Source organism: Caretta caretta, chromosome 2 (genome assembly GCF_965140235.1).
Source record: "Caretta caretta isolate rCarCar2 chromosome 2, rCarCar1.hap1, whole genome shotgun sequence".
NCBI lineage: Eukaryota > Metazoa > Chordata > Testudines > Cheloniidae > Caretta > Caretta caretta.
Window position 1 is genome coordinate 206,593,111 of NC_134207.1, and position 13,889 is coordinate 206,606,999.

General features: G+C 41.5%; 1 non-coding gene across 1 annotated transcript; it reads right to left on the reverse strand.

The window, feature by feature from the left end:
• Window positions 1–7,182: 7,182 nt before the first annotated feature.
• On the reverse strand, window positions 7,183–7,292 carry LOC125633101 (U6 spliceosomal RNA). Its single transcript, XR_007355489.1, has one exon. It is a non-coding gene; the product is annotated as a U6 spliceosomal RNA (small nuclear RNA).
• Between the last annotated feature and the right edge of the window lie 6,597 nt (window positions 7,293–13,889).

Below are 13,889 nucleotides of genomic sequence, written 5' to 3' on the forward strand. Positions count from 1 at the left end.
GTGAAGAACTTCAAAAAGATCTCACAAAACTAAGTGATTGGGCAACAAAATGGCAAATGAAATTTAATGTGGATAAATGTAAAGTAATGCACGTTGCAAAAAATAACCCCAGCTATACATACAATATGTTGGGGGCTAATTTAGCTACAACTAATCAGGAGAAAGATCTTGGGAGTCATTGTGGATAGTTCTCTGAAGACGTCCATGCAGTGTGCAGCAGCAATCAAAAAAGCAAACGGGATGTTAGGAATCATTAAAAAAGGAATAGAGAATAAGACGGAGAATATCTTATTGCCCTTAAATAAATCCATGGTACACCCACATCTTGAATACTGCATACTGATGTGGTCCCCTCATCTCAAAAAAGATATACTGGCATTAGAAAATGTTCAGAGAAGGGCAATTAAAATGATTAGCGGTTTGGAACTGGTCCCATATGAGGACAGATTATAGAGGCTAGGACTTTTCAGCTTGGAAAAGAGGAGACTAAGGGGGGATATGATAGAGGTATATAAAATCATGAGTGGTGTGGAGAAAGTGAATAAGGAAAAGTTATTTACTTATTCCCATACTATAAGAACTAGGGGACAAAAATGAAATTAATGGTTAGCAGGTTTAAAACAAATAAAAGGAAGTTCTTCTTCACTCAGCACACAGTCAACCTGTGGAACTCCTTGCCTGAGGAGGTTGTGAAGGCTAGGACTATAACAGGGTTTAAAAGAGAACTGGATAAATTCATGGAATTTTAAGTCCATTAATGGTTATTGGCCAGGATGGGTAAGGAATGGTGTCTCTAGCCTCTGTTTGTCAGAGGGTGGAGATGGATGGCAGGAGAGAGATCACTTGATCATTACCTGTTAGGTTCACTCCCTCCGGGGCACCTGGCATTAGCCACTGTTGGTACACAAGATACTGGGCTGGATGGACCTTTGGTGTGACCCAGTGCGGCCATTCTTATGTTCTTAAATATCAGAGTGAAGATGCAAGAGATTTTTGGATATTTTTACTCACAGGTGTGTTGGAGCCTTCTAACAGGAAAAGTATGTTCTGCTAGCTCTTCATACCACATAAACTATCACCAGCCTTCTACCACCTTTCTGTTTCTATAGATCATGAGTTAAGCCAGTGTAGATGCATTAATTAAGCCTTATAGCCAGTGTAGATTTATTTTCACCTACTCATGTTTCACATAAGATGATCAAATCATGGAAGATGTTCTGAATAGTGAATGATTTGGATTTTGTCTCCAGAGACTACATCAGGAATGCACAGGCTTAGAGAGGTGTGTGTGGTGTTTTGGTTTTGTTGTTGTTTTTAATAAATCAGGCCACAGGAAAGGTGCCCTTTTGAGTCTTCAAGAGTGTAGTGCTTGTTGAGTGCAAAGTGGGAACTCCTTAAGCTTACTGACTGGATGCTGCAAGGTGTAGAGCACCTTCAAGTACCATTGACTTCAGTGGGAGGGGAGAGTAACTCAGTACATCAAAGGTTCCAGCCCTTGTTTAGTGATATATGGTCATGAAGATGAGGAATAGGATACATCTTGCAGAAGGCTATGAGCTAGTTATAATTATTTGTATTAACAGTATGATAAATGTTAATGTATCAGCGCACATTTGCGTCTTTTGATCAGGCATAAGTTAAATTGTAGTACCTTTTTCCTATGACATGGAGTGGCATATTTTGTTCAGGGAGGTAGAAAGCAATGACAGTTTTTGTCAATGGTATTAACTCTTTGTTTTGCTTCATCTGTTCTCTCCCGTTTCACTCAGATCTCTGCTCAGCATGTTCCCTCACACTGAATTATATTTTGCCTTTTAATTTTTTTCTCAGTATTAGATCATAGGCATGAGAGTTTTAGTTCAAACATTACAGCTTTCTGTTCATTCTATACTTTGTGTATGCTGTCTTCTTGGTGGTTCAATGACTTAGCTTCAGTTCTGTGCAGGATATTTCACCTCTAAATTATATAAATTCTATTTCTCGTGCTGCAGCGTATTCATTATTCTATACTGGTGATTCCAAGTGACCCTTGTATGGCACAAAAAGAGAAGCTACGGCTAAAGAAACTAAAGGCTGTTTTTTGTAATGTCAACAATCTGCTCAATAGAGAGGAAGATCTAGTCACAGATTTATAGACCTTAGGCCTATGTTGGAGATCTATGTCAATTTTCACCAGTTGAAAGTATGACTTTCTGTTACAATCTTTCAGTAATGTGGTGCCACTTTTCAGTTCTCTGGATCAGTCGATGACAAGTGGCATGCTCTCTGTATCTCCAATTTAAGCTGTCTCAAAATATGCATGTTTACTTGACAAGCCCCAGTTGGTGGTGATTGCAACTGATTTGAAATGTTCTCTGACACTTTCTTTGCCTTGCCTTGTAGATTCTCGCACATCCTAAGGATGATTTGCTATGTTTATTAACCTGAGTTTGTCTTTTGTTTGGGAACTGAACTTATATCAAACACTGGCTTGTGAATATCTCAACATTGCATCCTCCAGGAATATTACAGCCAATGTACACAAAGATTATAGGGATTGTCACGCCATGTGACTTCCTTTTTCTTATGGACTGCAAACCACCTCTTGTGCCTTAGGTTGTCATCTGATGTCTTCCACAGCTCCCACCTTCCCATAGTCTATTTCAGGAATTTTTGTTAGAGAGAGCATTCCCTCTGTAACTGTTGGTATTCCTAGTTAATACAGTATTTCCTATGCAACTGGGAGATTCTCTGACTATATATACTATTCACTTGCTAAACAGAGCAGTATTTCTACTGGAATCTATGGCTCAATGCAGAATTCTCCATGTAACTGATATTTTTGGCTCAATGCAGAATTTTCTGTCTAACTGGGAATTTTCTCAGGCTAAACAGAGGAGAGACTGTGCTGGAATTGCAGGCTTTAAAATACAGAGTTCTCTATGTAACTGGTAGATATAGAGACGGTCTGATTTTTTCAGTTACTACATTTCCGCACTTGGGCCAGGAGGAGTTGGTGGAAAAGGGAAAAATCTAAGATTGCACTAAGCCACCTTTGCACTAAGCCACCTTCCTTGCAAAGGCCAGCCCAATCCACTGCTGTAAGTTAGAGCAACCTCAGGAGTGTTCTAACTTGTGCTTTGATTCCCGTGACTGTCTATAGATCTTGGGAAACAGAGAATAGACCATCTATGGCCCTAATAATCCCACCTGTTAATGGTCCAGAGCTGAATTTTGCTAATCGTGGGGCTCAAGAAGGTGTAAATATGAGGCAAAAATTGCACATTTGAAGGGAGAAAGAGGAAACATTTCTTCAGCAGGTTGATTTTTTTAAAAACAATAGGGCTTGTTTGAAGCTGCTCGGGAGGGTTCGCAATGTTAGAATGTGTCCTCGGGAGGTGGATTAATGGACAAAGCACAAGTGAAGTAGTCAAAGATGCATAATAGTTACATTTGTCACATGAATACCACTTTCATATACGGTCTTTGTGTACACACTACCTCTTGCTTCCCTTGGATTATATTTTTTTAACTCTTCCCTGAACAGTTTCAAGCAATTTGCAGAAAAATGGGAAAAACCACTCTAAATAGGAAATTATACTTAGTAACTAATAATAATCTCCTGATGATTCACACAGATTCTAGAACTTGATAAAAGTTCATTGTCTTCTAAGAAAGTACAACATTTGTTTAGATTTGGCTGGCTTTGTTGGCTAAAGAAAAAAACAGTCTGAAGTAGAGCAAGTAAAGAATTTGAATTACAAATACCATACAAGGGATAGCATCAGCAGGCCTTTCTCAGTCTATTTAGAATAGGAGAAAGTGCTTTTCCACTTTAAGATTTTTCTTATGAAAAAAATCAGTTATAGCTGTCTTATGTCTGACTAAGTTTTGGGTAAATTTGCATTAAATGTTTTTTATCCTCAGTTTTGTCATGACATGCCATACGGTCCCCTTTGGATGAGATGAGAAAAGAAAATCCATTAGAACTAGCAAAAATTTCAGATTGCTATGTACTAGACTTTTGTATTAAAATGCTACACGGCTATTAAACTGAAAGAAAAATATACTATGAACTTATAAATAATTATAAAAAGCAAATTTACCTTTTATTGTAGGTAACTTGCAAACATTTTTTTACCACTAGTTAATTTTCAGTGGGTACTGTTAAAACTTAACAATTGTTTTAGATAATTCCTTTGGGCCTGGTCTACACTATGGGGTTAGGTCGAATTTAGCCATATTAGGTCAATTTAAAAATGACTGCGTCCACACAACCAACCCCGTTCCGTCGACCAAAAGGGCTCTTAAAGTCGACTTCTGTACTCCTCCCTGACAAGGGGAGTAGTGCTAAAATCGACTTTGCTGTGTCGAGTTTGGGGTAGTGTGGACACAAATCGACAGTATTGGCCTCCAGGAGCTATCCCAGAATGCTCCATTGTGACCGCTCTAGACAGCACTTTGAACTCCGATGCACTAGCCAGATACACAGGAAAAGCCCCAGGAACTTTTGAATTTCATTTCCTGTTTGGTCAGCATGGCAAAGTCAGCAGCACAGGTGACCATGCAGTCCCCCCAGAATCATAGAGCGTAGAATGTTTCTACGCTCCCCCTACCATCTCCGTCCCTGAGGTTATCGCAGATTAGAAGGTGAAAAAAATGCACTCGCGATGACATGTTTTCCGAGCTCATGCAGTCCTTCTGCACTGACAGGGCACAGACTAATGCATTGAGGTATTCAGTGGCAGAGGCCAGGAAACAATTAAGTGAGTGCGAAGAGCAGAGGCAGGATGCAATGCTGAGGCTAATGGGGGAGCAAACAGACATGAGGAAGCGTCTGTTGAAGCTGCAGGAAAGCCAACAAGAGCACAGACCCCCGCTGCATCCACTGTATAACTGCCTACCCTCCTTCCCAAGTTCCATATCCTCCTCACCCAGACACCCAAGAACACTCCATTCCAGAGGATGGCCCAAGCAACAGAAGGCTGAACACTCCACTGGGTGCTCCGGGCACCCAGCCACTCCACTCCAGAGGATGGCCCAAGCAACAGAAGGCTGTCATTCAAACAGTTTGATTTTTAGTGTGGCTACAATAAGTAATGTGGCCTTGTCCTTCCCTCCTCCACCACCCCATCCAGACTACCTTGTCTGTTATCTCATATTTTTTTAATTAATAAAGAAAGAATGCATGGTTTCAAAACAATAGTTACTTTATTTCAAAGGGTGGGAGGGTGGTTAGCTTACAGGGAATTAAAATCAACATGGGGGTGGGTTTGCAGCAAGGAGAAACACACAACTATCACACTGAAGCCTGGCCAGTCATGAAACTGGTTTTCAAAGCCTCTCTGATGTGCAGTGCACCTTGCTGTGCTCTTCTAATCGCCCTGGTGTCTTGCTGCTCAAAATCAGAAGCCAAGCGATTTGCCTCAACCTCCCACTCTGCCATAAATGTCTCCCCCTTACTCTCTCAGATATTATGGAGCACACAGCAAGCAGCAATAACAATGGGAATGTTGGTTGTGCTGAGGTCTGACCTAGTCAGCAGACAGTGCCGGCAAGCTTTTAAATGTCCAAAGGCACATTCTACCACCATTCTGCACTTGCTCAGCCTATAGCTGAACTGCTCCTTACTACTGTCCAGGCTTCATGAGCCATGGGAGCAAGGGGTAGGCTGGGGTAGGTGTGACCACACAGTGCTGCTGCCTGGGAGAGCAGCCTGAGGCAGAAGCCTCCAGCTGGCATGATATTCCAGGCAGGACTGAACCTCCATGAGATGAAACTTAAAGAAGAGAATGACCTGGAGTCTCTGGCTCCCATTCAGTGCTCTAAGAGGAGGACAGCCATGTCTGTCTAGGCGCCCCGATCAACCTCACCGAGGTCTGCCAGGAGCACCCAGAAGATGTATGGTGGCTATCAGTCCTACTGCACTGTCTGCCATGAAGGCAAGGAGCTGCTGCTGTGTAGCAATGCAGTACCGTGTCTGCCAACAGCACCCACGAGATGTACGGTGACAGTGAGCTGAGTGGGCTTCATGCTTGCCGTGGTATGGCGTCTGCATGGGTAACCGAGGAAGAAAGGCGCAAAACGATTGTCTGCCATTGCTTTCATGGAGAGAGGGAAGGAGGGAGAGGGGCCTGATGACATGTACCCAAAACCACCTGCGACAATGTTTTTGCCCCATAAGGCATTGGGAGCTTAACCCAGAATTCCAATGGGCAGCGGAGACTGCGGGAAAGCTACCCACAGTGCACCGCTCTGTAAGTCAATGCTAGCCATGGTAGTGAGGACGCACTCCGCCAACTTAATGCGCTTAGTGTGGACATACACAATCGACTGTATAAAATCAGTTTCTAAAAACTGATTTCTATAAAATCGACCTAATTTCATAGTGTAGGCATACCCTTAGATTAAGCGAAATTAATTTTGCTTAATTTTTAAAGTATTCCAAATATTGCTTGCAATAAGGATAGAGTAGGATAGTTGATATTTATAAGTTGGCAAGTTTTTAAGACACTATTGAAAAAGCTTTAATTTCATCATTTCAATTTTATAACAATAATGTAATGTAATGTTCAGCTCCAAATTTACTCTAAACTAATCAAAACCAATTAACCAGGCTTCTTTGTTCTGGACCACAGGTAACTGGATATAGTCATTTTGCCCCAAATCAATGCATTGCAGGGTTTGAGCTCCTATTTATCTGAAATTAAATTTTTCTGAAGATACGCAGTCTCTCAAAAACTTCAGCTAAATAGTTTTGATCTATTGTTTTGAGGCATCTGGAACTGTTGGGGGATACAGTGCTTGTCCAACTTAGTATTTTGTTCTTCCATTGCACCCTGAAGCTATGCTGTACAGTGCCAAGAGAAAACTAATTCAGAAGTATAAATTAAAATAGGATTCCCATGACACAAACTGCATAAATATGTTTTACTAATATAATGACTTTGCAGCAGTAACATGTCTCTTCTGCTGCCTTTTGACTCATGAGAGGCATCATATACAGCTAACATTCAATGGCAGACAGCAGAATTTTTTTAATTTAAAAAATGCTATTTTTCTTCTCTGTTTCGATGGCGGTATTGCCTAAAATTCCTTTTTATTATTGCAATTAGTCTCTTCTTTTTTCTTACAGACATGTAACCAAAAAAACCCCAAAATCATTTCCAAGTATAACTGCAATATTATAACATCCACTACTGGAATAATATTTTGTCTTTAAACTGCTTCACAAATTTGTGTCATCCTTGTGCAAGGGTCATGATAACCTTCTCTGTGTTGTTCCAGTTTTAGCATATGTGCTTCTGAAGCAGGCATTTATATTCCAGTTTAAAGAAAAGCTATAAATTATAATACTAGATTTCCTTGCTATTTGAGAGTAGACTATGTCAGGAACAAAGGGTTTGTCACCCTCTAAGCATCAGGGGAGCAACTGCAGAGTGCTTCAGAGTGCTACAGGCCTTTTGACTTCCAAGGAGCATTAGGATATTATCAGGCTTCAGCAACCCAGAACAGCAAGAGGATGGTGGAAGTCTAGCCTCAAACAAGTCACTACATTTACGTTACTACAATCAACTACCATATTGTAACCACAATACTACTAGTAAATGATTATAACGTTCAGTTACTGCAGTCAAAGGCCTTCTCCTAGCACCCAAGAAGTCTAAACTGCTGGGAATTTACCAAACGTAAATGAGATAAAAAGCAACCCATGAAATAAGACATTTATTTTTTCCTACATAAAGAATTTTAAACTTTATAAAAATAGACTTTAAATGACTGTTTAGTAGTGAGATATGAAGACGTGAAGCTAATGAAAGGACAGTAAAGATTCAGTGTGCCTGTTCACTAGAAGATAACTACATGAGATGGAAATCTATTCCGTCAAATATGTCTCAGTACTGCAATGGGATCCACATGGCAGAGCCTTAAACCTGTACAGAGCCCTGTTGTAGACTACACATAAGTTTGCCTATGCAGAATCAATTGCGGAATTGAGGTTTTAGGTTTTATCCCCTTCAAACTTTGAAATGGGCTCACATTTCTTCCCAACCCTGTGTTCCCCTCTCCTATGATTTTCTCTCTTGATCTTTCCTTTTTCTTGCCTTGTGCTTTCCTTTTGTGCTTTCTCTTCCCAGCCCAGCAAAAGAGCTTCCGAAATAGCCACCAAACTATTTTTGCTTGCACTGAAATTAAATTCATCTGCACAATGAACCAAACCTCATTACTTTGGGAGGCATTCTGATACAGATGAAATAACAAAAATAGGTGAAAGGAAAGGAGGTAAAATTTTCAAAATACTTCGCAAAACAAAGTTAATCCCTTTCACTCACCTCTACTAAATGTACATTTCAAGATTTGGATTGCATCACAAAGCTTTTGAGCTTTTCTCTTTTGGCTAACCATGTCACCATGACCCTGCATCATGGTCTCATGATTAGAGAAGACACTAGGAACACTAGTCCAAAATCATCTTCTAACTCACTATGTGCAAGCCACTTCATCTCTGGGTGTCTCATTTACATACAGAACTATAAAATGGGATTAATAGTTATCTACCTTTTTAGAGCACTTTGGCCCAGATCCTCAAAGGTATTCAGGTGCCTAACTCCAGTTAGGAATCTGAATACATGTGAGGATATGGGCCTTGGGGTTTCTCAAATGAAAGTAAAGGAGTACTAGTGGCACCTTAGAGACTAACCAATTTATTTGAGCATAAGCTTTCGTGAGCTACAGCTCACTTCATCGGATGAAGTGAGCTGTAGCTCACAAAAGCTTATGCTCAAATAAATTGGTTAGTCTCTAAGGTGCCACTAGTACTCCTTTACTTTTTGCGAATACAGACTAACACGGCTGCTACTCTGAAACCTGTCAAATGAAAGTGTTATACAATGCTAAGGGTGAGTATATATTTGTTTAAGCGGGATCAGATGAAGTGCATAAAATATAGTCAAGATGGCTTAGTGTAAATATTAATTTGTTATATTTTTTATGTTAGCTAAGATTTTCCAGTTAGCAATCTCACATCCCCTGTAAATAAAACCACTGAAATGGAGGCTCTCCCACAAATTCTTTAGTGCTGAAAAGTAAAATCTGTTCCAGTCTGCACATATTCCTTCACATATTTGTACATATAAATTATGAAACAAAACAGAAGCCAAATTATTTACTGTATTAGATGAAAATTGAGAAAACATTTCATTTGGAAATCGCTAATATTCTGCTTCAGAGACAGAATGCAACTATATGTGCTGCAAGTTTTTTAATCAACTGATGTGAAACCAGTAGAATCATACTGAATTAGTGCAAAACGGTGTGAAGCATGGAAAATGTTTTCCATGAAGCAAGTTACCAAGAAAAATGAAATGACTGTTTATACACATACTTAAAAAAGTTTCTGAATGAATTTAGTGCAAGGTACCCATGAAGTTTGGGAAGAATAGCACTGACTTCAGCCAGATGTACTGTGGAGGACCTGATCCAATTCCCATTGAGTCAATGGAAAGGCTTCCACTGACATAGGATCCAGCTCAGTATGAGCTGGATTCGGCAAGCCTTCTACACAGCTTTGCCAACACACCTCATTACTGATTTGTAGCAACCCTGTTATTGCAGGCTGGAACCAGCAGAAATTGCCAGCATTGCTAAATTATGCAGTGGTTTTGTGAGGTGCACTGCAAAAAATTATTTTCAGTATTTGTTATTATCTGTAACCTTAGAAACGATTTGAACTATGTCTCCACTAAACCGTGCCACCAAGCCTTCTCCAACACGCACAATAGACATATGACTAAGGAAAGAAATATTTAAACAATATCACAACTTTAAATTATCCTGTAACTTGTTCCATGCAGGCAGACTGCCTGAACAGAAAAAGTTGCAAGATTGGGATTAAGGCCCCGATTGTGCAAACACTTTACTTTACCACTATGAGTAGCCCCATTGTTTTCAAGGAGAGCATGTGTGGATCAGAGCCTAATTTAGCACATAGCCCTACCTGCCACACCAGATGTTATGCTGATCGTTTGCTAGTTAGGCATGGCTTTTATTTATTTATACTGTAACAATGTAGAAGTAACATATTTCTACATCTTCATGTATAGCATTATCTACTAGCAACCCTGTACTGTCATGTCCGTTTGGAGCTTCTTATCTTACTCCAAATTCAGATAATTGTTCCTTCCTGACTTTCCAAAACTCTCCAAGTACTTGCTCCATCCCACCATCTGCTACCTCCATGACTTGCTTTTATCACCCTCCTCTTTGTCTCTTTAATTTAGGATTCACACAACTCTCTTTAAGCTTTCCTTTCCCTCTAGTAGTATATCCTTCCATTCTCCAGGTCACTGTAATTATTTCTAAAAAATACTTCTTTACTTCATTACCACTTCTAAATTTCAGGACCTTTTGCTTACACTCTACTCTTCTCTCCAGATGGCACCTAATTTAACCTTTTTGCCCACATAAAAGCTTTGGTAGTTGTTATGGGATATACAAACCCCACAAGGGAGAAAAAAGAGCTATGGAGTAGCCCCACGCTGCCACACCTACAATGCCAGCACAAGCTGGAGGCAGAGCTTAAAAAGGGAAGCACAGAAGCTCAGAGGGAGGAAGACAGTGGAGGGAAGCAGACCTATGCTCTTGGGAAGGAGTACTCCAGGAACTCTTGCTGGCTGAGGCTTAGAGACACTGTCCTGACCAAGTATGCAAAGGAGGGACTGGTGACTTTTGAAAGTCAGAAATTTTAATTTTTTGTTCTGGTTCTTTACTTTACCCTGGGGGGAAGGGGACACTGGTAGGAGGCAATTCAGGGAGGCAGCTATACAGGACCCCAAAGTGCAGGTCTCAGCGGCCTACCACTGGGTCCTGGATCGCAATTGAGTGGTGAGGTGGACCTGGGCTCCCCTACCAGCCCCTAAAGAGGGAATAATGACCAAAGTTTATTCCTTAGCTGGGAATCTAGTTCAGGAAGATCCTGAACATCCAAGGGTCCTCACCCTAAGATCCTTACACAAGGGGGAAGCCCAGAAGCCCCTATGACTTCTGAACACTTCCACATTATTGGACTATTTATATGTACCCTGAAAGGGGTGGACTTAAATGTATGATCCAGCTGGAGGGCAGTGTCACAAAAAGGACAGACTTCTATGAGGTAGAGCTATAGTGAGAAGAGGAACGACTGGGTGGAAGGCAGCTTGTTACGCCCTAGTCTGACTACAAGGAGGCACGGTGAGTGTTTCTCTTCACAACTGATGCAGAATGTGGACAAACTAACCCCAGCTCTGCTATAGGCGATTATCTAGTTGAGAAGAAAAAAAAACAAAAAAACCTTACCACACCAACTAGACAGGGATAACAAGAAGATAGACATGGAGAAGCTGTTGAAGTGGGTCACAGATAACCAGCAGCAACAGGCGGAGCAGCAGCACACCACCAACTGTTACAGCGGACGGGCACCCAGCAGCAGCAACAAGCAATACAACCGCAGCTGCTTGTTCAAGAGCTGGTCGTACAGCAACAAGAACAACAACAGTGTCTTGTTCAACAGGTGTTGACTCCGGTACATCCACAGGGGGTGGTGGCGAATCCTTCCACAGGAGCACCTAATGCAATCCTGGCCACTACAATACCATTGAAGTTAAGAAAGATGGGGCCAGAGGATGAACCTGAGGTATTTTTGGTTACATTCAAATGGGCAGCAACTGCAGCACAATGGCTGCCCAAACACTGGGCTATTTTGCTGGCTCCATACTTGAGAGCATCCCAGGCTGCCTACAGGGGACTTGATCCAGTCACCACACAAGACTATATTCGTGTCAAGGCCACCATTTTGGATTATTTAGCCCACCCAGGCATGTTCCCTATAGTGGCTGAAACATTGTCATTGCTTCCACAGTCACAGATATCCACCGGGGTCCCAGCGCTGGGTAGTGGCCAGAAACTCAAAGTATGCTGCTGGTGCTGGCTCCAACCAGAGATGAGGACCAGGGTGCAGATGGCTGAGCAAATAGTAATAGAACAGTTTTCCCCCAGCTGGGAGCATCTGGGTAGAGATTGGGTGGTGAGGCATCGACACGAGACACTGACAGAAGATGTAAATGTAATGGACAATTACATGGCTGCTGACTAATTTCCTTCCAAGACGACGGGGAGTAGCTATACTGGGGCCAGCGGAACATCCCAAGGCATGGGATGAAAGTAACTGGTGGGATTAGGTGAAACAGAGGGACCTCTTGGACAAGGGGCCCTCCCTCTACCCCAAAGAATGAGACCAAATGCCCATTAGATGTAGAGCTTCTAGCCAGAGATGAAGATTTCATAAGAGAACAGAGAGATGACCAGATGCTATGATGGGTCTATGATCAAGTGGCAATGATCAATGGCGAAGAAGTGGATACTCAGCTGCTAAAACAATGGCTTCACTTTTGAATTTAGGAGAGAACAGTTATATCGGCTGGAACAGAACCACCAAATCAAAGAGATGACAATACAGCTCCTCATGCCAAGAAGGTATCAAAGAGAAGTGTTATGGCTCACTCACTTGACCCCATGTGCATTCACTTGGTGTGAATAAAACACTCAAACAGGCGATGAATAGGAGCTATTGTCTGGGAGTGCACATGGAAGTCAAGGACTATTGTGCATCATGACAACTGGTTGGACCCAAGAGGACCCCGAAAGCCCCTTAATCATGTTCCTATAGTGGGGATACCATTTGAAGGAACTGGGATGGACTTAGTGGGACTGCAGGAGAAAAGAGAGGCAGGGTACCAGCATATTCTGGAAGTTCTAGAGCATACAACCCAGTATCCGGAGCCATCCCCCTCTGCTCTATAAATGCGGCAACCATCATAGCCAAGTTTATGAAGTTATTTGCTCAAGTATACCAAAAGAGATCCTGACTGATCAAGGAACTAATTTTGTGTCACATTTGATGAAAGAGCTATGGTGATCTGTTAAGGGTTAAAACACTAAGTACATCACTTTACCAGACCTAAATGGATGGATGGGTTGAGCAGTTTAATCAGACGCTGAAAAAGATGCTGAGGAAATTTGTAGCATCAGACCCCTGTCACTGGGACCAGTTATTTCCACAATGTTGTTTGTCATCAGAGAGGTTCCACAGGCATCCATGGGATTCTTCCATTGCCTTCCGTATAGGAGCTCAAATCTCATGGGATTTTAGACCTCCCCCGAGAAGCATAAAGGACGAACAAGGACCAAAGGTGATGAACATAGTGCAGTACGTACTCCAGGTGTGAGACAAGCTTAAGACTTTGGGGGACTTTGCAAAAGAAAACTTATTGAAAGCCCAACAGAACCAAGAAAGGCCTATAACCAAGGGACTATCTATGAGAATTTAGACCTGTTTACCAGGTACTACTATTGCTATTATTGAGTTCAGAGTAAAGATTATTGGTCTGGTGGCAGGAGCTGTTCAACATCATGAAACAAGTGGGACCTGTCAACTATGAAATCTGATAGCCAGGGAAGAAAAGGGAAATAAGTGTATGATGTTAACCTTTTGAAAGCCAGGAAAGATCAAGAAGGTCTCCTTATAATACCCTTTCCATCCAAACGTGGACTAGGCCCTCAAGTACACATAACCCAAGAATCCTGAGCTATACCAATGGGAGAAGAGCTTCAATCAGAACAGACAGCCCAAATGCAGCAGCAGATCGAATCCTTTCCTGCAGTATTTTCAACCTTTCCGAGACACACTAACCTGGCTTATTATCACACAGCCACAGAACCAAAACAACAGTGTGACACTACACCCCATATTCTTCATAGTGATATTATTACGGCATAATTATGATGCATTTTGTATGAGACGGGGCATGTAAGGTGTCATTGGAAAAGTTATGATTTTCTGAATATGATTACCTTATTTGTATGCATGTATCATT